Source organism: Podarcis cretensis (genome assembly GCF_951804945.1).
Source record: "Podarcis cretensis genome assembly, chromosome: 4".
In the NCBI taxonomy this organism is placed as follows: domain Eukaryota; kingdom Metazoa; phylum Chordata; class Lepidosauria; order Squamata; family Lacertidae; genus Podarcis; species Podarcis cretensis.
The window spans coordinates 100,256,717-100,279,430 of NC_137173.1; the positions used below are offsets into that span (position 1 = coordinate 100,256,717).

Below are 22,714 nucleotides of genomic sequence, written 5' to 3' on the forward strand. Positions count from 1 at the left end.
CACGGATCCAACTAAAGTTAGCTGTGGCTGGCGAGGGAGGAGGATTTTGTTTGGCCCATATTTTAAAACGAGTTAACTTATTTATGAGTCCATGGACTTATGTGTGGGTGAGATTAACAATCAGATTGCCTGGTTTTTTTTAAAAAAAAATCTTTGCGATAAAGTTCATGCTCCAAAACTGCATTAAAACTGGGTTTTATGGGGAAAATGTGTACATGTTTTAGATAACTTAAATGTGTATGCATGTGGTGGGGTTAAATTTTTTGCAGAGGACAGGATGGATTTAGGGTTAAGCACATATATTGATATAGCTCAGAAATAGGCTTTGTCCATTCAGTTAAATATAAGAAAAAACCTGTGAGATTAGACCAAGGGTTCACCCACCCAAGCTTCTTGTTCTCCACCCAGACGCCGATGAGAAGCCCATAAGCTGAATCTTCGTGCAACAACCATCTCCCCACCTGTGAATCCCAGTTACTGGCTTTCAAAGATATATTGCTTCTGAAAACTGAATGTAGAATTTAACCAACTTGACTAATGGCCATGAGTTTGTCTAGTCCTCTTTTTTAAAAAAGTGGTGGCCATCATCACATCTTGTGGGAACAAATTTCAATGATGTCTTCTGTTAAGAACTTTGTTCTGCCCCCCACCCCGAATCTCCCAACATTCAACTTGATTAGACAGTCTGAGGTCCTAGTAATATGAGAGGAGAAAACTTCTCTGCTTTCTCTACAGTGTACATAATTTGTAAACCTCTGCCATGTCCCCCCCCAACTTGCCCCCCCTCAAAAAAACCCTCCTAAAAAGTTCCAAGTATCATAGGGGAGTTAATAAAAAGACAACAGGACACTACCCTTGAACAATTTACGGTGACAAGGTAAACCTAATTTTGCACCCATCAACAGTTAAGAGAAATTTGAAAGAAGTACTAAAACTCATTGTGAATGTGGGAGAGAGAAAAATAGAAGTCTCTTTTGCAGGGAAAGAAACCCTTCAATAGATTATGGGACAGACTTTGGCACAAGACTATTCCTAGTTTCTCACAAGGAATAAAGTCAAGCTAACGTAATCATGACTAACTTTATGAGCATAAGGTTCTGTGTATAACAGTAATCATCCACATCATATTTTTATTATTTATATGCCACCCATTTGACTTGGCAGCTCCCAAGAAAATAATAAAAACACACCAAAAAAATCAAACATTAAAAACTTTGAGGCTGCCTCCAGAGTTTGGGCAGCAGAAAAGTTACTGGAAAAAATCTCAACAGTTGTATTTTAGTTGCTCTGTTGATTCCAGAACGTTCCTTCTAGAACACCTGCAACGAAAATAATGTATTTCATTTTTAAAAATCAATACAATTCCTTCTGGAGTTAATTAAAATGAGAAATAACATACTCTGTTTGTCTGGGGACAAGCAGGTATTATCAGAATATCTACAGATAATCCCATGGCAAATTCAAGAGCTGAATATTTCGAGGATTGTAATCTAATTGACAGAATCCTTTAATGACAAATAACGTGGAAGGGAAACTACATTTTTATTCAGCAGTGTTCCTGTGAGCAATAACAGCATCTCAACTTCTTGGAGATGGCTTCATAAGGGACTTGCATTGTATGAAACAACATCTTCATAGTTGATAGGGTAAAGCAGAAAGTGGAAGAGCACAGTTCTGAACTAAAACTTTCTCCAAAGTCACAAAACTTGGAATGCTTGGAACCTCCTCCCCCCCCCCCTTTTAAACGAAATGTGTTAAAGCCTTGTTCTGCACCCAATAAGTGCAAGATGGCATTGCCTGGTGGTGCTGTGACCCAATGACTGCAGCAAAATACCATGCAAGGTTTTGACCAGTATTTTGTTTGTGTGGTGGCTTCATGGGGAAAAGCTGTCCCATGAAAGGACAAGGGCAGGCATGGGCAAACTCGGCCCTCCAGCTGTTTTGGGACCACAACTCCCAACATCCCTGACCACTGGTCCTGTTAGCTGGGGATGATGGGAGTTGTAGTCCCAAAACATCTGGAGGGCCGAGTTTGCCTATGCCTGGGCAAGGGGAAAGCCTATATAATGTTGCTTGCCCTGTAGCTCAGGACCATCTTGCCTCAAGAGCTTCCGGCCCGCCCACCCTTGGTTTGGAGCCTTCACTGAGCAATTTAGGGTCGCTGGTTGACAGAGCCGGAAATGACCCCCCCCCCCTCAGCCTGATTGGCACTTGGTTTCAGAATCAGAAATGGAGTTGTCGATGAACCTTTGGTACAACAATTTATACAAGCACTGCATTCTGATGAGAATCTAACATTTTTTGTCATTTGGGCATATCAAAGACCTATGGAACAAGCCAAAAAGATTATTTTGCAGAAGGAAACCAGATTTAGTTTTCTGCTTAATACTTTACATCCAGCAGGCTTGAACACTGAACTAGATTACATCTATTACCTATGAGTCACAATGTGTTAATTCTTAAAGGTACATCATAAATTTCTTTAAACATGAAAATATGGTCTCTTTCTTTAACATTTACAGAAATTGTAGCCACCTGTGTTAGAATCGATACTGCCTCTCTGTATAAAAAGGAACTTTGGCCAGTGATTGGATTAACTGAATTTATTTTGTTCCATGTTTCCATCATACAAGAATATGGTATGCAAACTTGTTGTTTAATTTGTATGTTATGTTACTTAGTTTGTATAAGGATTCTGTTATATCATGTTTGTTTAATTTAGAGTATGCATGGCTGACGAAGCCCAGTTGGGTGAAACAAGGTATTATCCCAGTATCCTTGTTGTGCCATACCTTCAAGTTTTCCATCTGATCCGATACCTACATACAAGGAACGTTAGAATCCTCAAAGCAGCAATATGTGGAACACAATAAGACAAGCATATCATATTGTGGTTATTGCCAATATGCCAATTTAGGAACTGAATGGACTTTATCTCCTGACCATCCATTGGACTTTAATTTTTCAAGATATGTTCTGTTTACAGGATGTGCTGGTCTATGGAATTACACTTTGTGAGATATTGTATGTTGAATTGTGTTTGAAATAGAAGTTACATAGTCAAAAACAGCCTGTTACATTGTGTGTGTTGTTACCACAACAAGGTTCGACACGGGCTGATTCCCTTGGAATGGATTTGGGAGCTCCAAACCCAGCAAATCTATTCCAACACACTGATCTTTCCTCTGGCACCATGTCAACCCTTACCATTTCTGCAACTGTCAATAAAAATTTGGCCTGATTTTATAACCATTATTTGTCAGAATATTGTACAGTCTGGTTAGCTGCTGCTCTCGTGGCTCATATAATGCACCTGCCTTGGCAATTCCTCAGATATTTAGTTCAAGTAGGAATCTCCTAATTTTCTTTGCATTTCACTTTAGGTGAAAGGCTGCGACCATGTAGGGCTGACCTGAGTGTTCTAAAACGAGCAAATTTTGACTTGAAAAGGCAGCAGAAGGTTTCTCGGGAGCTCCTTTTGTTCCGCTTTTTTGCCTTTTGTTTACGTTTCTGCTGCAGTTCACACCATGGTGCAGTATCCATGTTTCTTCCTTTGACTGTGGGTTAAAGCAGTAAGCACGCCCTTCCTCTGAGGGCCGAACTACCTGTGGCACCCTTCAAACAATTAACAAATTTGTGAGTAGCTTTTTCAAAGTATATTGCAGACTTGGTGGGTGGGTGGGGCTAGGATGCAGACCCTGGCGTGGAGACCATGAGACTTTAACCTAGGCCTGGGGACACCCTCCTTCTCCAGCCTCCAAACAGGAAGCTCCAAAGACAATGTCTCCAAACAGGGATTCTCCCCTATGCCAGGCATTAACTAGTCTCTGAATCAGAGAACAATCATACAGTGTTAGATTATTTTTGTACTGCCAAATGTTGCTGGTTAAGTTCAAAGTTCAAAGTTAGTTTTATTACGGCAAAAGCCAGCGACACAGAACACCACAAGGTCAAACAAAAGAAAATCAACAACAACATCAAAAAAAAAAAATACACAAGGGAACTTCGCAGTGTGCCATTCAACAAAAGAGATTTACGCTTCCTGATTGCTAGAGTGAAAAATTTGGCCACCTCATATGATATTGAGCTTGAGGAATCTTCCAGAAGGTATTTTCATAGAATTTTGGGGGAGGATTCCAAATAATGTTGTAGGGGTATAAATTTTGATAAAAGCGGCAAAATAAGTTGAACTCGTTCTTCACTATAAAATTCGCAAAATAGAAGGATGTGAGTGACAGATTCTACCTTATTAGACATACAGGGGCAGAGACGCACATGCATTGGTGCCCGCGTAAATTTGCCGTACAGCACTGCTGAGGGCATTGTCTCAAAGCGGGCTCTGGAGAAAGCCCGTCTATAAGCTTCATTAGTGATGTTAGTTAGGTAAGGGGCAGCTGCAAAATTAGGCCAAGCTTTTAAACATCTATACGGTTGCTGGTTAAAGAATTGTCAGCTGGAGTGACAAGTCAGTTTGGGTACAGAGTTTGGATTTAATCTTAAATCCAGAAACTAATGGACTTCTCCCAAGATGCACTACATTGAATGAATCATTGAAACAGGACAGATATCTACTCTCTTCACTTTTTTCTTTTTCTTTTCTTGCAGTATATTCCTATATGTTGTAGGAAGTGAGCTCAGGCCCTGGGAATACAATCCTCTCTAAAATTACATCACTTGTAAGCCAAATATCCAAATACACATGGGTTTGATTTTCTCGGTTTCTGTGAAAGTGTTTCACCCACTTAGAGGAGGGGAAAGGCTAATAGAAGCCTGAATAAGGTGTTAAATTGTCCATTCAGCCACCCAACTCCCAATTTGCACCTGTGAGGACACACAGATACTCCTGAGACACATTTTCTCCTTCACTTTTGTGGCAGAAGATGCATCTATTCACGTGCTTCAGTTAGGTTGCTTAATGTTCTTGCTGTTGTTTTAATATGATCCATAAGGCCAGTTGGATGGGGGGGGGACCAGGTCATAAGAAGTATTGTGAGTGCTGAGGGTTTTGTGCAGTCTTGGCAACTGTTTCTAAGGGAACTGGAATGCTGGGAGACTAACAGTTGGGGGCAACGTTCAGCCATGGAGAGGGACACCACTGTGGTGAGTTTGTGGAGACAATGGCAGATTATGCTCAAGTTCTTGGAGAAGCTGAGGTAGACTGAAGAGAACAGTGATGTGAGAGATAAAGGTTGTTGGAGGCTGGAGATCAAGTAGCCTGCAACCACCAAGAAGCAGTGTGGAAGCATTGCCTCCCAAGACCATCCAGGCAACTCCATTGTATCCAAAGGCAAATAGGAGGTGCTGCTAATCTCCTCCCACTCCTAGGGAAGAAATGGTGGGGCTGCCCTCTGGGGTCTCCTGGGAGCTGCACCCACCTGGTGAAATTTGAGTGGGCCCCTTCCCTCCAGTGATAACCTTTGATTTCAGCTTCAACAGTCAAGTAAGTTTGATTTGACCCCTCCTCCCTCTTATTCCCAGTGTAGATTTTCACTTGCCCTTTCTTACCTGGTGTTAAATATTTGGAAAAAGTCAGAAGCCCAAGGCAGTATAAGTTCCTCAACTAAGTTTATTCAACATTTGTCAGTGACAACAGCTCACTCATAGGAACACAAGAACCAAACTGACTGGACAACACAATAAAAAACCTGAGCATGAACTGACCATTGACAGTTGAAAGTACATGCGCATACGTGCCATTAGAACGTTTGTCTACCAACGCATATACATTAGAACGTGCCTTGTAACATAAAATGTGTTAAACCCAATACATAACACTCCTCCTCCCCAACTTCCTAACAAAAGGAACAAACATAGTCATCAAGGTGTGCCAGCCTTTTCCACTCCCGCTGGGACTGTCACTGTTCTTGTGCCTGAGTGGGTGACCCAGGAGGTTCCTCCAGTACCCGCGATCTGAGTGGGGCGATCAGTGAGGCCGGCTCTGAAGGGGTCACTGCTGATGGACCCACTGAGGATTCCGGCCTGAAGTCACCCTGCTGAGGTAGCTTAGTCACTGGCAACCCATCTGGTTCCCACTCTGGCCTGGGCACAGAATCTCCTGAAGTACCCATTTCTCTGTCCTCTGGTTCCACTTGAAGTTCCGTATTCGGAGGTGCCCTGGCTCTGATCTGGTCGAGGTGTTTCTTCCAAACCAGTCCCCCCTCCAACCCTACCTTGTAGGAAACCGGACCTGTACAGTGGGCGATGATACCAGGGATCCAACCCTGTCCGGGCCCATCATTTCGGACGTACACAGTGTCCCCCGGGGAGAGCCCAATTGGGTTGCATACGATCAAGGAGAGTAGTGAGCCTCCTCCCCATAAGTAACTCCTCGGGGTTCTGGCTGGTCACTGCGCTTAGGGTGATGTGTTGGGCCAATAAGAACTCCGCTAGCCAGAGAGTCCAATCTCCATGCACTATGTGCCTAAGCGCATCTTTGGTAGTATGGATCATGCGTTCAGCTTGGTCGTTAGTGGCTGGGTGAAAAGGAGCGGAATGAATATGGCAGATTCCATTCCTGGTTACAAATTCTTTGAATTCCAGGACTTCCGGGTTAGCGCCTCCGGCAATGGCGGAGCTCCTCCGAACGGGAGGAACTTGCTCCATGAAAAGTAGGGTCTGAACCGCCACGGCGAAGGCGGAGACCCACTGAAATCACAGGCGGAAGAAGCCTGTGAACTTGGGATTTGGCTGGCACCCTTTGCGCCTCCCCTACTCGCGGGGAAACCCTGTTTTTGGGGATCCGGAGCGACGTGGGGTGAGCGGCGCGGTGCTTTGAATCGACTGCTTCTTTCACGGTGAAGCCGCATTGCTGCTGCCGGAGAGCGCTGACTTTTTCCTGTGGACAACCCGTGAGTAGTACGGAAAATTGGATATTTAAATACCTTAATTTGACATCGAACGGGGAAGGTTCAAAACAGGAAGTCTGCCTTCCCCTTTTGTAAATAGACTGAAGCAAAGAGCTTACAAGTTAAGGCCTTGGAAAGCCTTATGTAAAGGATTAAACTTCCATCAATTGAAATTATTAGACCCCCCTTGGAAGCAGGAGAAGAGGGGGGAAATTTTGGACCGTGTATCCTGAAGGAGAGAGTGATTGGAATTAAATTGCCACTGCTCTGAACCTGGGAACGGACTGACAGTGATTGACGTTTTGGGAGAGTTCATTGACAGTGAAGAGAACGGATGTTGACAGTCGGTTGAATAAGAGAAATATATTGTTTCCATTGTCCGCTTCTGCATTTAAAAGGGAGGAAAAGTAACTGAAAATTGAAACCAACTTTACTTTTTGAACTTTCTTTGAAAGGATTGATACAAGTGGAGACTGTTCCCCTCTAGAGGGAGCTTTTGAAACTGTTACAAGAGTGGAGCTGGGAAATCTCCAGCTGCTTGATAAGAAGTGTGGGAACTAGAGATTGACCTTGGACATTCGAGAATGTCGACAGGAGAAGCCTTAGTAACTGGATTTTGCAAGATAAACTATTTGCTGGAACAGCTTCATAAAAAATTGGATGTTATGATTACTAAAACTGACATTTTGGGACCAAAAGTGAGCACCAATACAGAAATTATTCAGGATTTGACACAGGAATCTATTTTAGCAGGACAAATTGCTGAAAAGGAGAAGGAGAAAGTTGCTGTTGTCGAATCTAAAGCAATACAAGGGGGAGCCTTAGTCTTACAGACGCAAATCGAAGACTATAAGTTGAGGCCCTTTATGATTAAAACTAGAAAAAGTCAGACTTTGAAGATCGGAGCCTGGCCTGGACTGAAAAAGGAAACTTGGAAAGATCCCTCTATGCAGGGATTAACTGACTTTTGGAATATGGACTTGGGTCAGGAGGAGATTGGAGCTCGGGGGGCCTTTGGAGTTGGAGGAATTTTGAAATATGCCCTGAAATACTTTATGGATCCTAGCTTTAATTGTGGAAATTTGGCTGACCTGTCAAGAGGGAGTGGAGGTGTCGCTGGATTGGAGTTTCCTCGAGATCTGCTCTTTAGCATCAAAGAATATGAAGAAGAACTGCAGAAGGAATGTGGAAAAGAGTTAAGAGCCTCAGACATAAGATCTCCAGGTTGATGGACTGTATGGAATGGATGGAAGTGTCGGTCAGAGCCCGAGACCGGGGAGAGGAGATGGTGGAAGAAGATTGGAAGACTTAAAGTCTATATATAGAAATATTGTAAAATTAATGAGTGACAGGAAAATGTTGGAATGAATTTTTATGGCCTTAGTAGAAATGCTATAAGGAGTTAAGCTTAAATAAGTATACTAATTTTAATGGAAATAAGATTAAAAATATGTTAAGATATTTATATGATAGAAAATGGAGAAAGATGGAAAGGAATTGCTAAAACAATTAATGGAAGTGGAATACAAAGAGGGAGGTGTGAGGAGGTCGATGATATAAGGGAATGAAAGTTAGAATATGGAAAAGGTATGATGTATGTTTTTAAATTGTTTTTGTTTTGTTTTGTTTTGTTCATTGTGTTGGGTGATGTGTTGAGGTTGTGTTTTGTATGGTTTATATATTATATTGTATTATTTTTTTCTTGTTCTTGTTCTTTTTTTGTTTTTCTCTTTTCTCTCTTTTTCCTTTTTAAAAAGTAATAAATATCTTTTTTTAAAAAAAAAAACACAACAAAACACAAATTCTTTGAATTCCGCCAAAGTAAAAGCGGTCCCATTATCACTCACCAGTGTGTCTGGCAAGTCGCATGTTGTGAATAGCTTCCTGAGCACGTTTGTAGTTGCTCTAGCGGACACAGTTGAGGTTGGCACCACTTCGAGGTACTTGTACTGAGAGTCAACCACTATTAGGAAGTGTTGGCCCTGAAAAGACCCCATGAAATCCACATGCACCTGGGACCATGGTAACTGTGTGGACTCCCAGGTCTGTACTGGTGCCTTGGGTGGATCCAGCCAGGAGACGTGGCAGGGCTCACAACGTTTCACCCAGCCCTCTATCTCTGCATCTATGCCTGGCCACTACACATAGCTACGAGCCAATGCCTTCATCCAGACGATCCCCAGGTGAGACACATGCAGCCCTTCTAAGACTTTTTTTCTTAATGGAGGGGGACTATAACACAGCTACCCCATAACACGCAACCTCGGTGAGTAGACAGCTTGTCCTTGCGGGCTGTGTAGCATGAAAATTCTGGACCCTGCTTCCTGGACCACTCCCCACCCAGTCCGAGACACGGGACAACGGTTGCGGCAGCAATGTCCTTCACATGCAAGGGCTGGTCCGGTAAGCCTTCCAGCCACAGGATCTGGTGGGCAGGAGCAGGGTAAGGGCCGCTCTCCGACAGCAGCAAGCGGATGAGTACATCTGCATGACCCATGGCTTTCGTGGGTCGGTGCTGTAGCCAGTATTGGTAACAGGACAGGAAATGGACCAGCGCAATACTCATGGTGAAAGCATCTGGGGCGTCTGGCGGTCAGGTGCAAAAAGTCCTAGGAGTGGCTTATGGTCGGTAATGATAGTGAAAGGCCGACCATAAAGGAAGTCATGACTCCCTTAACTATTGCCAAACCCTCCTTGTTGATCTGGGAGTAGTTGTGCTCCGCCGATGTGAGAGTTTGGGAGAAGTAAGCCACTGGAACTTCCCTCCTGTGCAGAAGTTGGTGGCCCATTACTGTGCCCACTCCATAAGAGGAAGCATCGCAAGCCAGCATCACTGGAAGCTTTTCATCGAATTGTGCCAACACTGAGTTGGACACAAGCAAGTCTTTGACCCCTTGGAATGCCTTGGTCTCTCAAGGGCCTCAGACCCACGAGACTTTTTGTCCAGGAGCGTGTGCAAAGGCTCAGCTACGGCTGCCTTGTATGGGAGGAACGCATGGTAAAAATTAAGAAGTCCCAAGAAGGCTTGTAACTCTGCCTTGCTCTTTAGGTCTGGGGAGTCGCAAATGGAGCACACTTTGTCCTCTGCTGGATGGAGACTGTCCGCGTCAACCCGAAACCCCAGGAAATCCACACTGCTCACTCCTAACATGCAGTTTTTCTGTTTTACCTGTCCTGCTGCCTGGAAGCATTGGAGCACTACCCGTAATCCGGCAGCGTTGGAGCACTATCCGTAATCCGGCAGCAAAATCCTCTCTCGACGATGTGGCGATCAGCACATCGTCAAAAAACGGCGTGACTCCAGAGATGCCTTTAAGGATATGGTCCATTAGGCTCTGAAATAACCCTGGGGCCACGCTAACTCCAAACTGTAGACGTTTGACCCTGAAAGCACCCCTATGAGTCACAATTGTCTGCGGTGGCCTCGTCAACGGTTAGTTGCTGATAAGCTTGTGCTAAATCCAGATTCCCGAAGATCTTGGCTCCAACCAGGGTTGCTAACACGTGGCTCACCACAGGAACCAGGTACGCGTGGTACTGTAAGGCCCGGTTCAGGGTGCATTTGTAATTGCCACAGATACAGACTGAGATGTCCAGCTTAACTGGTGTGATGATTGGAGTTCCCCAGGTCCCTGAAGCTACCGGCTCTAAGACCCCTTGGGCAACTAAGTGATCAAGCTCCTCTACGATCCTGGGTTTAAGCGCAAACAGGACTCTACGGGCCTTAACCCGAATGGGTTGCACCGTGGCGTTGAGCTGTAGGGAAATTGAGGGGCCTGTTGTACAGGCTTACTGTGAGGCGGCAGGCAGCGGTGCTGCGGTGCACTCTTGGGCCTCTGGTAGCCAGCGGGAGCTCATGTATCCCATTCTCATCGCCAATGTTAAATGTTCGGAAAAAGTCAGAAGCCCAAGGCAGTATAAGTTCCTCAGCTATGTTAATTCAACATTTTCAGTGACAATGGCTCACTCAAAGGAAAACAAAACCCAAACTCACAGGACTACACAATAAAAGCCCCAACAAGAACTGATGGATGACAGTTGACAGTTGAAAGCACATGCGCTTACTTGCCATTAGAACGTTCGTCTACCAATGCTTATACGACTGGTTAGAACACACCTTGTAACATAAAAAGTGTTAAACCCAATACATAACATCTAGGTACCCCATTCCACTCCCTCCCCTGCCACAATCAGTGTTTCGTGTTCATTAAAAATAGAGGTAAAGGTAAAGGACCCCTGACCGTTAAGTCCAGTCGCAGACAACTCTGGGGTTGTGGCACTCATCTCGCTTTACTGTCCGAGGGAGCTGGCGCTTGTCAGCAGACAACTTCCGGGTCATGTGGCCAGCATGACTAAGCCGCTTCTGGCGAACCAGAGCAGTGCACGGAAACACCGTTTACGTTCCCGCCGGAGCGGTACCTATTTATCTACTTGCACTTTGAAGTGCTTTCAAACTGCTAAGTGGGTAGGAGCTGGGACTTAACAATGGTAGCTCACCCCGTTGCGGGGATCCGAACCACCTACCTTCTGATCGGCAAGCCGAAGAGGCTCAGTGGTTTAGACCATAGCACCACCCGTGTCCCTTGTGTGTTCATTAGGCATGCCCAATGCTTACTGAGATTTCTGCCCCCCCCCCACTTTAGAGTTTTCTTCTAATGTTTTGTTGTACCTCTGGAGACATTGGAGTTTTCCCAAGGCTGCTGACTCTTCCCTCTTCTGAATGGGTGCTACTGTGTTGGCTACACAAGGTTCGGCACTCACAAAATGAGTTAGATATAAACATATGGGAAAGGTGTCATCTCGGAGATCTAGTCTTAACTTGATTCCACTGCTGCCATAAAGGTGGCGCTGAAACACATGCAAAGAAGCAAGGGACCCCGTTCTGTTGGGAAGAAAATGTTCACAAGGCAGATCCATTTAGAGGTTTCTTGCTTTTGCTTTCTTCACAAAAGCACCCTCATCTGCCCTGAGTCTTCTACCAAGCCAATATATTGATACAATGAAGAAAAAAATAACCCCAGTTGTAAAAGAATTGGCATAGCATGGTCTGCCATGTTTAAGCATTGATATTGCTTAGAAGAGTATTTAACCCAAATTAGCTATTTTCTCATGTGAAATTAATTAATTAATTAATTAAATATCAACTACTGTTGCAGAAGGAAAATTTGCCAGTGGTACTCATGCCCATTTATGTGGTGCAAGAGAAACACTGGCGGAGGAAGAGGGGGCGGGGGGAGCGCACTGCCCCAGCAGGCGCAATCCCTGTGGGGTTCCATCGCGGCTGCCCCCCGCCCATGCTGGTTGCCCCACCCCCGCAGGTGGCGTGCCATGCCCCCAGAATGCGTGCCACACGCCTGCGGGCAGCACCTCCACTCCCAGGACACATGCCCCGCACCTTTGGGCGGACCACCATGCCCCCAGGTTGCACGCCAGTCCCACCCCCGCCTGCTCTCCGCCCCCGGTGCCAGAGCATGAAGCTCCGCCACTGAAGAGAAAGGGATTCTAGAACATTCTCTTTAAACTGTCCTTGTTGTTGTTTAGTCGTTTAGTCGTGTCCGACTCTTCGTGACCCCATGGACCAGAGAACGCCAGGCACTCCTGTCCTCCACTGCCCCCCGCAGCTTGGTCAGACTCATGCTGGTAACCTCGAAAACACTATCCAACCATCTCGTCCTCTGTCGCCCCCTTCTCCTTGTGCCCTCCATCTTTCCCAACATCAGGGTCTTCTCCAGGGAGTCTTCTCTTCTCATGAGGTGGCCAAAGTACTGGAGCCTCAGCTTCACAATCTGTCCTTCCAGTGAGCACTCAGGGCTGATTTCCTTCAGAATGGAGAGGTTTGATCTTCTTGCAGTCCATGGGACTCTCAAGAGTCTCCTCCAGCACCATAATTCAAAAGCATCAATTCTTCGGCGATCAGCCTTCTTTATGGTCCAGCTCTCACTTCCATACATCACTACTGGGAAAACCATAGCTTTAACATGATAATCTGAGATAGCTCAGTTGGTAGAGCATGCGTATCTTAATCTCAGGGTCGTCGGTTGAAGCCTCACATTGGGCAAAAAAGATTCCTGCATTGCAGAGGGTTGAACGAGATGACCTTTGCGGTATCTCCCAACACTATGATTCCACGAAATGTCTTCCCGAGTTTCTGCTTGGTAAAGAAAAGTTTATTATTAAGCAATACGTGTCTGTATATTTTAAAAGTCAGCAAACCTTATATTGCTGTTCTTGACTCCCATGATGTGAATTGCCATCCCAATGACTATGATGAAAATAAATTTATCAGCACCTTTTCCTCCCTTACTTATTGGGACAATGTTTATGAAATGGATTTTTATTATTTTATATCATTCAGTATTGTATATTCTGTTGTGGGCCATAGCTAATGCAGGAGTAAAATCGAATTCAATTGGCATTATGCCACATTATATAACATAAAATGCCTTGCTGCAATGAATGCAGCCAGCAATAACTGCCCATGGTCAAAATCTTATAGGAGAACAAAGCATAATATCAGACAATAAAACTATGGGGATTAAGTGCCCTCTGTTTTCATAAAGCCAATCTATTTCCCTACCACCTTGATTTCATAAAACATGTCCTTAACAAAACACTACTACTTTTTTCCAGAACACTTTATTTACAGGTCCAATTGAATCTAAAATAATGTGATATCAACAAGGCTTTCTCACATTTAATGTTCGGTCTTTGTAAGTAACATATGAAGACACCTGCTCAACATCTATTTGAAGAATGGTTCTCCTTGCCCAGATATTCTTTTTCTATTCTGATTTCACATTCAACCAATCACAACAAAGGAGCCAAGTCAAAGTATATCCTCTAGGACTCAACAGACTGTAGTTTGAGAATCACTGTAGTTTGGGGTTCGGGGAAGAGGTGAATTTTGGTAAAACATTCAGGGAGATGTTTGGTGACACTTCAAAGAGGCCCATAGATCTTTTTCACTTTCACTTTTAATATAAGTCCTCAAGCCTCTCACTAGCATCTACCTGGCACTGTATTAACTTAGATTAGAACAACCATAGGCGCGTGTTAAATCACTACATCTCTCACAGGCTGGGGGGGGGGGGGGTGAAAATGTATGTTTGCCCGTAACTGGCATAGATTTTATTCTGCCAGTTTGTGTCAGTGGCAGGGGGAAATTTTAAAATGGCTGACTCAGTATGGGGCAACCCCCATCCCCTTTCTGGCAAGGCTATGGGTACATCCGATGTTCTACCGCAGACCTCGACCTCCTGAGTGTGTAGGATTGTTTTGCCCATATAGTATAGCTGCTCTCATCTGTATGGCTAATGCCAGTGTTCCTGTACCAGGCAAGGCCCAAGCACTCTCTCTGGTGCTGTCTTTACATGCTAGACAGATCTGCATTCTGCATTTACCTCCAGTTTAACCCTTCTCTCCTCGGTGCCGCAATGCCATGGTCCCTCGATCTGTTCAAGTCTGTTCATTCTAGGGCTGTGTGGTATTGCCTGGTGCACAATTTATTTTATTTTATTTTTTAATCACAGGGGACATAAATATGCAGTTGCTTCCTTCAGCTCTTCACCAAGGCTTAAAGCTCATGGAAGGCTCCATTTTCTGCTGCACCAAGCACATAAATTCTGAGCAACCAATCTGACAGTATTTTCTTGTAACAAGAGTTCTGATTACACTCCAACCCAATTCCTGTCTGCTTGCATTTAGCTCAACATATTTTGATATTATCTGGGGCTTCCTGATGTAAACTGAATTGCCTTTAGATGAAAAAGAAATCTCCAAAGAGAAGGCATACTTTTCACATTTTCAGTGCGAAAAGTTCAATCATCATTCCAGTCTGGCCATGGTATTGTGCATATGAAACAAGCACTGAGACAGAAAACATAAAATTATATGGTGGAGTTAATTGAAAATTATATAGTGGGTTTAATTGAAAACTCTGGAGGGGGAAAAAACTACAACTTGTGCCTTGTACTTTAATTACCAGACACTGGTACTTTGAAAAGGGAATATAGTGAGTTTTTGAAAATTAAAACTTTTATTTTAAGGGAATCACAAACCTACAAATTATGCAAACTGAGGGCTTAAAGCTCCTTAACATAATATGGTGGTTTTTAAAAAAAGATTGTACGCTATAAGGCAGTTGCAGTGCTGACCTTCAACAAGAGCAACCTGGGTCAAAATCCCTATTCAGCCACATGCATTTCAGTCCTTACAAACAAACAAATATCTGTTTGTTATAGGGCACCAGTAGGCTATCCATGGCCTGCATGCAGCTCACAATTGCCACCAAACTCACTCCTCACCCTGTGCTCCCTAAGCCCAACAAACAGCTGCTATAGGGGCCAGCAAACTTTTTCAGCAGGGGGCCAGTCCACTGTCCCTCAGACCTTGTGGGGGGGGCAGACTATATTTTGAAAAGTAATAATGAATGAATTCCTATGCCCCACAAATAACCCAGAGGTGCATTTTAAATAAAAGGACACATTCTACTCATGTAAAAACACGCTGATTCCTGGACTGTCTGTGGGCTGGATTTAGAAGGCGATTGGGCTGGATCTGGCCCCGGGCCGCAGTTTTCCTACCCATGGATTGGGAGGAACACAATTTACATGGGAAGAAGGGTACATTCCCTATCTGTTCCATGCATCAATCACTGGGGAAGGAAGGAAGAAGTTGATGATGGGATAGCCCTCATGGCTAAAAAGTTACCCACCCCTGCTATAGGGGATTAAAAGCCATGACAACAATTCTTTTAAAATGCATTTCTTTATTTTTAGTCAAATTTTGAATTTAGCCAGCATGGCCTGTGAATCTTGTCTTCTTGCTCTACGAATCTTAATTTCCTTTCACAAATAAAGATTCCAAGAGTTGAACACTGATCTAGACAGAAAGAGGTTGGCACATGCCTGGGTCCTTACAAAAATGGACATCAAATATTACCGTTTTCAATTAGCAATAATCAAGCCTTGGGTGAACCTCATTTTGTATCACCTCACAATATGGAAGACAATGAAAGCAGTTCATACAGTCAACTGTTATCAAATGTTGACTAGTGAACATATACATGAATATGTGAACTGGCCAGTAAGAGTCCTTTTTAACAGCCTACAAAAATGAGCTGGAGGGCACAAATGGAAATAATGTAATGGAAATAAGAATGAAATCCTATCTTAGGTACATTTACTCAGACGTGAGTTCAATGGGGCTTGCTTTCAGGCCAGTAGCTATAGCACTGCAGCCCAAGTTTAATATTCCTAAATGAATGCAGAATTATTGGCTATTACATGAAGCATTTTATCTGTTGTCCTCTTTTCTCACAAAAGCGTTCCGATATCTCCAAAATACATCTTTCTTTCAAAGCACTAGAAAACTCATTTTAATTACTGTTTTTTAAAGAGTGAATCTCTTATTAAAGTATGTATAAGTAATTCTAACTAAATGTGACAGGAAAATTGGCAAGACTGCATATGTGTGCACATACTACTTTGTGCTATGGAATAATCAATATAGCTAATTCAGGTCTTATAGTATTTGCTTAATTGATTGGTTCAAAATAAGCTCCAGCAATTGACATTGTAAGTCAGGAAGGGCCTTCTTGGATACATTAACATTGCGTTCTTGGACACCTGTTGAATTCTTCATTTTGTCCTATTGCACAGCACATATATATACAGTGGTACCTTGGTTCTCAAACGTAATCCGTTCCGGAAGACCGGTTTCCGAAACATTCGAAAACCGAGGCATGGCTTCCCATTTGTTGCAAGAGCTTCTTGTACTCAGTGGAAGCCGCATCACACATTCAAGTTCTGAAAAACGTTCAAAAACGGAAGCATTTACTTCTGGGTTTTTGGCATTCGAGAACCAAAATGTTCGACAATGGAGGCGTTCGGTAACCGAGGTACCACTGTATTCCCATTGGGAGAGGGCTCTTTCTGTGCCTTGCAATTTCCTTCATGGGGCAGAGTCATCATTAAGCATTCTATGGTGCTGGATAACACCCTCCAGGCCCTAGATATTTGTGAAGATAAAAGGCTTGGCAGATCAGGAAGTACACAAGGTCAACATTTCACAGGCTGCATGCTCAATGGGAAATGACACTATTCTTAGCAAGATTTAGTTAGGATTAAAACATTGTGGGACACGGGTGGCGCTGTGGGTAAAACCTCAGTGTCTAGGACTTGCCGATCGTATGGTCGGCAGTTTGAATCCCCGCAGCAGAGTGAGCTCCCGTCTTTCGGTCCCAGCTCCTGCCCACCTAGCAGTTCGAAAGCACCCCTAAGTGCAAGTAGATAAATAGGTACCGCTTTATAGCGGGAAGGTAAACGGCATTTCCGTGTGCTGCGCTGGTGCTGGCTCGCCAGAGCAGCTTCGTCACGCTGGCCATGTGACCCGGAAGTGTCTCCGGACAGCGCTGGCCCCCGGCCTCTTAAGTGAGATGGGTGCACAACCCTGGAGTCGGACACGACTGGCCCGTATGGGCAGGGGTACCTTTACACATCCCTTGAACATTAATATCTTTTAAGAGAAGTTGTGGTTTCTTTTTTCTCTCATATTAACTAAAAAATGGACTCAGCTACACAGGTCAATTATACCGTTAAAATGCATTATAAAATGTGACACCAGGGGGCATTGTTCAGCAATCAAGGTAAATTTGCTTTGAGAACTATATAACGGTTCTTTTCTTAGCATTTTTTTAGATCCTGGTAGTTGTAGCCAATGTTGTCAATAGGCAAGTCACTCATATAGTCTCACTTTCCTTTCCTTTCCTTTCCTTTCCTTTCCTTTCCTTTCCTTTCCTTTCCTTTCCTTTCCTTTCCTTTTAAACAACAACTTTTGTGACTCTGGCAAGAATGTCTGGTGCATAGTTTGATTTAACAGCAGCTTTTCCCGATGCAAATTGTAGCTTCAGAAGAAGCATTTTTGCTCAGGACTGCAGAAAGGAAGAAAGTGGTTAAATTGCCCCTCCATATTTGCTGTGATCTCGAGAATTATATTAAAATAAATAGCTGAAGTGATGCTATTTGAGTTTGTTTTAAAACTTGTGCACAAAATGCAAAGATTTGTTCAATGTTATGTCTAGTGTAGCCCTTATGTGAGCCTGACTCAGACTTCCTAAGTACAGTGGTACCTCGGGTTACAGACGCTTCAGGTTACAGACTCTGCTAACTCAGAAATAGTACCTTGGGTTAAGAACTTTGCTTCTTAACAAACAGAACAGAAATCGTGCAGTGACGGTGTGGCGGCAGCAGGAGGCCCCATTAGCTAAAGTGGTACCTCAGGTAAAGAACAGACCTCCAGTTCTTAACCAAAGATACCACTGTAGTAAATAATATAGTTTCTTTGGGAAACGGAATGGAAGAGATAAACTGTTCTTATCCACTTATGTGCCCAGGTACCACATCACCTGCTGCCCTGTCTCATGTAGAGTTACCAGACAAGACAACATACCTCAGGTAAAATAATGCCATAATTTTTATTTATTACAGATGTAAGAGGTTTGGCATACACATTGGGGACAACCATTGACCTCCAGCCTGCCTGCTGGAAGTATTTCCTGTAGGGTCAGCCCAGAAGAGAGGGAGCCTATGACTTACATCAAATAGGAACACCCTCACAGGATTGCTGCCTTGAGGAGTGCTGTGGCCCTGCCAGATCATCTAGACAGAAGCAACTCCTCCCAAATGCCTATAATGGGGCAGGCAGGGGCTACAACCTTCTCTCTGACAAAGACCAAGGCTCATCCAATGCCAAACCACCCAAAGTTGTGACAGTTGCTGTGAGGCAGACAAAAGCACCAGGCGAGAGCCAATTGGCCTAGTGGGAAATTCCTGCCCGGCCCCAAATGCAGCGAGCAACAAAATCCATAGCAAGCTCAAGCACAGAAAACAGAAATAACACAAAGAGAAGGAAGGAGTAAGTAACAAAACTTACTGAACGCTGTTGTTTTATGAACGTTCTGGAAGAGAGGTCGAGAGACAGATTTGTGTGTGGAGGAGCTGTTGATTTAAAAAACCCAAAAGCAATTATTGGCTGACCTGAGACAAAACTATAAAGGTGGCAACTGCCATGGAAGCAGCTGTGAAACAGTTATAGGATTTGCATCTTGACAATTAAACAAAGCTCAGAATGAGTGTGTAAACGAAGTGCAGGACTCACAACAAAGGTTTTGGAATCTGGGTGGGTGTTTTCATTGTGGAGGAATGCATTCAGTTTCTGTATGTAAACAGAGAATGTCACACTGCTATAAATCTTATTCTTTCTTCTTTGATGATCACTTGTAACCAAGTAAGATTGTCTACACCAGATCCAGCTAAATGCCCAGTTTTTCTTGTAACTTTACACTGGCTTAACTTACTCCAACTTGCTTTATGTCAGGTTCTTGTGCATTGGATTGGTCCCTTAAATATTGTCTCCAGTTGTTATTGCTTATTCTTGTGCTTTTCCTATCCAGCTTTGAGTTACCCTGCTCATCAACTAACAACCGCTTAAAGGGTAAAGGGACCCCTGACCATTAGGTCCAGTCGTGGATGACTCTGGGGTTGTGGCGCTCATCTCACTTTATTGGCCAAGGGAGCTGGCGTACAGCTTCCGGGTCATGTGGCCAGCAGGACTAAGCCACTTCTGGTGAACCAGAGCAGCACACGGAAACACCGTTTACCTTCCCGCCAGAGCGGTACCTATTTATCTACTTGCACTTTGATGTGCTTTCAAACTGCTAGGTTGGCAGGAGCAGGGATCGAACAACGGAAGCTCACCCCGCTGTGGGGATTCGAACCACCGACTTTCCGATTGGCAAGCCCTAGGCTCTGTGGTTTAACCCACAGCGCCACCCACGTCCCAACAACCTCTTATTCTGGGCCTATAAATTGAGTAACCATGCTGCATATTAAATAAGAATATTTTCATTGAGGATTCCTACTTGCACTAGAATTTAGCTCCAAACTTATTTAGAAAACATAAAAGAAAGCCCAGTGGAGAGGAATATTCTCCAAAACACAGCAAGCAGTAATTGCAACAGTGAGTGCTGTCTGTACTGAGGTAATAGCACTTTCCAAGTAAATTTTTCACACAAGAATTTAATGGTGACATTAGAGGAATATAATAGGAATTTCTCTCTTGCCAATAGCGTCTCCTTGGCAGCTATGCTAAAAAGCTTGTCAGCTGCAGCTATTCAAGTTATATACCACCCAGAAACTTTTCCTCCCTCCTCTGCAGATTATGGACACACACAGAGAGAGCCATGTTATTTTGCACCCAAAAAGCAACCAATATTGTTTTGTCACAGGCAACACTTGGGATAAGAAAACCTTTCCGAGAGCAAGCAGCCCTACATCCTTCCCCATTCTGTGAGAAAGACAATTGTTTAGTGAGCAGAAGAGACTGCAAATAAGGTACACGCATATTTGTGTACACTACACAGATATTTGTGTAGTATACAATGCCAACGCTATAAGAAATGCAGAAACAACCACCACCAACAAATTTCAGAAGTTGCCCCACATTCTGAAACCTTGAGCAATAAGGGTTCCAGATTGTGTTACATTCACTGTATGGATGTTGGAGGCCAAGAACCATGAGGCGTAGAGGGCATCATTAGTGACATAACTTTGCTGCCCATAGATGGAGTGACACCATCATGTGGGTAACATAGCTGAGATGATTGTAAGCATTAAGGAGGCTGGAGGTCTCTCTAGCATGTAGGTTTTCCTCTTCGAGAGAAATGTCTCAGTCTGGCCAGAGAGATTGTTCATTACTAAACAGAGGGTATCGCTGATAGCTCTCCACACATGGTGTTGCGACTGTTCCCAGTTGCCCACCAAATGTCCTTGTTGTCTATCAACATTAGATTTTTTCCATTATTCTTATTTGCTGCTTCTTTCAAATGAGCAACTGTGCCTGCTTTATCATAGCAGTAATTTTAAGGAACACTGCACATTAAAACATTGTGAAAATCACTAGAACACATTATGCCAAATCTAGTTTGATGAATAAGCTTTAGGGGAATCAGGCAGTTCCGTGTGAAGCTCTTTCCATAACACTATCTCCCTCAAACATGCTTTTCTCTTCTTATTTGACGTGAAAGAGATGGATATGGAGGAAGTGTTCATTTAAAATTTTCAGTTTCTAGCTGCCACTTGTGGTCTATTTTGTGTGTGTGTGTGTGCGTGTATGTAGTTAATGATATCATTTTAAAAAATGAAATTGAGCTTTTTGTTAATATGTGGCTTCTGATTGGATTAATTACAACAGATACATTCTCTGGAAACTGGGGACAAAGAAATAATCTGCATCAGCAGAAGCAGACTATATTTAAAACCTTCTGTTCACATCTCTGGAATATTACTGTTCTGTAAGTATGATATGCCCATATAGGAATAATATGAATAATAATCTTTATATATGTGGGCAGCCTCATGCAAGTAGACTTCTGCTCAGTCAAAATGACTCGCCATTATCTCTGGAACACATTTGCTGGGTGGAGATGGAATTTGTTCTACCCAAATCAGTCATGTGTATTTTTACCTACTGTAACATTCTGTTTCTATGAATTTGTGCAAATCAATACTTACCACTTATTTTGACTTGGGCATGATATAGCCATGATCTATTTTGAATCCACTGATTTCAATAAGAGGTAGAAAGAGATATGCTCTCTTCATTTGAAATCATTAATGAATTAAAGATGTCCCTTTCGTCTTATAAGTATTTAACTTTGACTGCATCATGCCCATATTTTACACTTTGCTGTTTTTGTTCGTTAGTTGGATCCTCAACATCAAATTATAATGAAAATCAAACCCTAATCTTTGGTTGTATTTCCCAGAAAGTTGGACTTTTCTCCTTTAATATATATTTCAATCTGAGAAAACGACATCTCAGCAAAATGAAAACAAATGACAGTGCTATCGCCAACGAGACAATGTATTATTTTAAAATGTATGAAATGGTCCATGCTCTGCCCTATGACAGTTAAGTGTTCAAAATGAGACAGCTAAAAAAAAATGTAGTTAACTCGTTCAAGGAGATATGAAAGTGAGGCTCCTTTATAATGTTCCTCCCTCCTATGTGTAGACAAAGAGGTACAAAGAAGAGAAAACCGTGGATTAAAATAAATGTTCTCAGTGCAGAAAATGAAATGAAGGCAGCAGGCTTTGTGTCAGAAAAGACAAATACTGGGTTTTGGAGGGTTGTTTCAATGTCGTTTAACGCACACACATGCACACACAGATGCCATTGGATAACATAATTAATTAAAGGTACTAACAGATGGAAGAAGAACAGTTGGAAGTGAACTGAGAAGCAAGCACTTTTGAGAACATTTGTGCCAATTGGCCTATAGGCTTCATATTCACTGGGGTTTTCCTCGTTCGGGAGTGTTCAGGATTATAGCTCATGTTTGTAATTACTCGGGAACTGTTCCTAAAGCATGTGATAGTTTTAGATCCCTTCTTACCTGTCACTCTATTGTAGACTCTTAGAAATAGAACTTGTCACACACATTGACACCCTCCGTATGCCTCCAATTGTAAGATGTAAATAAATGTTTCTTTCTTTAATTAACATAGAAAGTTCACCAAGGATTTATAACAAAAAATTATGCATCTTTAACGCTTCTGAAGTTGTACTGGCAGGGCAAATGTATTAGTATAATGATCAGGCTTCAAAGAGCTCAGAGAATGAGGTCAAAGAGCCAGTGACTTACAGTAGTTTGAATAGGGTTCAAGTCTCCATTCAGCTAGGAAGCTTATTAGCTGATTTGGGGCCACTGATGGACTCTTAGACTAACAAAACTGACCGGGTTGCTGTGAGCAGAAAATGGGGAGGCGGAAACATCTGTATGCCAACCTGAGCTCCAGGGAAGAAAAAAT

General features: G+C 43.2%; 2 long non-coding RNA genes across 2 annotated transcripts; one reads left to right on the forward strand and one right to left on the reverse strand.

Annotated features, from left to right (window-relative positions):
• Window positions 1-2,588: 2,588 nt before the first annotated feature.
• Window positions 2,589-5,672, reverse strand: LOC307214467. Its single transcript, XR_013838124.1, has 2 exons — window positions 4,422-5,672; window positions 2,589-3,869 (listed from the first exon to the last, which is right to left on the reverse strand). It is a non-coding gene; the product is annotated as an uncharacterized lncRNA (long non-coding RNA).
• Window positions 5,673-19,891: 14,219 nt separating this feature from the next.
• Window positions 19,892-22,115, forward strand: LOC307214452. The gene is made up of 3 exons (XR_013838106.1): window positions 19,892-20,236; window positions 21,096-21,195; window positions 21,608-22,115. It is a non-coding gene; the product is annotated as an uncharacterized lncRNA (long non-coding RNA).
• Window positions 22,116-22,714: the final 599 nt, after the last annotated feature.